Source organism: Manacus vitellinus, unplaced genomic scaffold (genome assembly GCF_001715985.3).
Source record: "Manacus vitellinus isolate BGI_N305 unplaced genomic scaffold, ASM171598v3 scaffold_27_pilon, whole genome shotgun sequence".
NCBI classification, from domain to species: Eukaryota; Metazoa; Chordata; class Aves; order Passeriformes; family Pipridae; genus Manacus; species Manacus vitellinus.
This window is the reverse complement of record NW_021940039.1, coordinates 2,884,897-2,887,400: the sequence shown is the minus strand read 5'-3', so window position 1 is coordinate 2,887,400 and position 2,504 is coordinate 2,884,897.

Sequence of the window (2,504 nt, the reverse complement as noted above, 5' to 3'; positions counted from 1 at the left end):
GCCCATTCTGGGGCAAAACTGATTATAATTCCAAATTTAATACACGTGTATGTGTGACCTTGGTTCTGGGCGACGAAAGGAGGAACAACACAGTTTTTAATTGGATTTTGAACCTCTGATCCGGACCATGCTAAGAAAGGAGACATTTTAGAAGCATGAAGGCTGTGGCGGTGGCAATTATATGTCAACCCTCAAGACCCCCATGGCAGCCCGTGGGTTCTGCCCCTATCCTGGCAGAGCACATGGTGTGGATTTAGGGACACGTGCCATGTGGGGCTTCCCTGGAGCAGGGCTGTGTCCCTGGCTCGTGCCGCACGTGCCGGGGCCCTCCCAATTGTGCACAGGCTCACGATGAGCACAGGATTACTCCCACCCTGATTCAGCAAAACAGTACTCTGGGCAAGTCCCCTGGGAGTTGCAAAATATTCCTGTGTTTATTTACATAAATGCATGGCTAAAGAAAGCCCCCTCTTGTTTTCCTTGGCAGACAGGGTTTTAAAGGCTGCTTTCTGCTGCCCATCATCCTCTCCAGCAATAGGTGATTGTATACATCGTGTGCTGCTGGCAGCAAGCATTCCCAGCTGGTGGATTCTGTGGGAGCACACCTGTCCAGGAGAGTCTCCTCGAGGCAAAAGAGTGTGTTTGTGTGTGTGTGTGTGTGTGTGCGCTCGATTGTGCATGAAATGCTGTTGTGCACACATTAACCTATAGGGAGGGTCTATTTCCCTGTGGTTTTCTAGTTGGTGATGAGTTTTAAGCATCATCTCCCTGTGGAAAGGTACAGGGTTCACATGGATGACACATGTCACCTGTGGGATGAGGCAGCGCTGGATGCTCTGTTCAGATCAGAAATGCTGAGCACTGGGAGCTCAGGTCCAGAGCTGAGAGCTTTCTCCACCATCAGCAGACACACAGGCTCATCCCTATAATGTGCAGAGCCTTCTCAACAGCTCCTGGAATCCTCCCCAAAACACTACACTCAAATTTTATCATCTGAAACAACCACTGCTTGGTCCTGTGCCATCTCTCCCCTGTCCTCTGCCCCGGGATGAGTGCAGGTCGCAGGGCATGACAGGGACATCATCCACCCACACCTCCATGTGCACGCAGAGCCAGGCACGGAGCGGAACTGCTCTGGCCTCAGCAGCGGAGCCGCAGGAGTGAAACGGGATGTGTGGAAAACGTTTCCTGTTTACCTAGTCTTTGGAGTCCTCAGTAATAGCTGTTGGAGCGGGAATTGGTCGGCAGGGGCCATATGAATGGGTGTTTTTACATTTGAAATCGTGACGCCTCATCTTGCAGAGCTGCCACTGTCCTCCCGGGGAGGTCGGTGTTGGGGGAAAGCCTGGGTGTCAGCCAAGGCTCAGTTATGGTGTGCGAGAAGGAGGGAGGGAGGGAGGGAGGGAGGAAGCCAGAGGGTGTTGGTGCTGCACACTCGGCCATGCTGGCCATACCCACAGTCCTGCCTCTGCCTGCACTTCCCATTGTCCCCCAACCTCCTGCTGGCATCTCCGCTGGGGCTCCAGCTCCCTGGCAGCTCCCAGCCCATCCTGAGGTGACCTTTTGTGTAGCCCACGGTGGCAGGTGGCAGTGGACCCACCAGAGTAAAGCACACAGATGGGCAGGCAGCCCCAAGCCGGGACACGTGTTTTCCACAGGCTTTTCCAAAGGCAGTGAGCCTCCTCCACCACTGACCTGCTCCACAGCATTCAGGGCCTGTCAGGCGTGAATTGAGTAGGGGGATGGAGTGGGCTTTAGCCCCTCATTAGCACAGGCCAGTTAGTGTGGCATGCTGCCCTCCTGTCAGCTGATGTGGCTGCTGTTGAATACACCCTGCCCACTCTGATCCCTTTAAGGTTGAGGCTGTGTTTGGTGTTTTCCCCCACGGTTTTGCTGCAGGAACTTTTACATGTCTTTTTTTTTTTCCCCTCCAAGTCTCAGCTGCTCCTGAGAAACCAAGTCCTGCCTGGTTTGTTTTATTGGCCTTTTTAGGCTGCTCTGTGCCAGCATGTGCTGCTTACTGTGATGCTGCAGAGAGTCAGACACCACTACCAGGGCAAGACCCCCAGCAGCCACATTTCAATAAGTTTTTTACATTCCCTATGCTCCCCACCATCCCCTGGATGAGCTGCACCCCACTCAACTCATCCCCTCACTGCTGTTTCTTGTGAGACACCTGGTCTTAGATGGCCAGATCTCACAAGATCCTGGGGACATGTGGCACCTCTGAACCCACTTGGCCACTCTCCAGCCTGTCCTTGAGGTGAGGATGATGGGGAAAACAACAGGGAACAGCGCTGGGCAGAGTCCAGCCCAGAGATTACAATGTGCCTCCCACACACGGGGCAGGATGGAGGAGTTCTGAGGATGCCCTGGGAATACCCAACAGTGCAGCCATAATTAATCAAGTTCAGAGATTGAATTCTTCATTAGTGCTTCTCACCGCGCAGGGAGAGCCTTGGGAGTCTGTCAGGCATCCACAGCCTGGCTGGGAAACACATTTG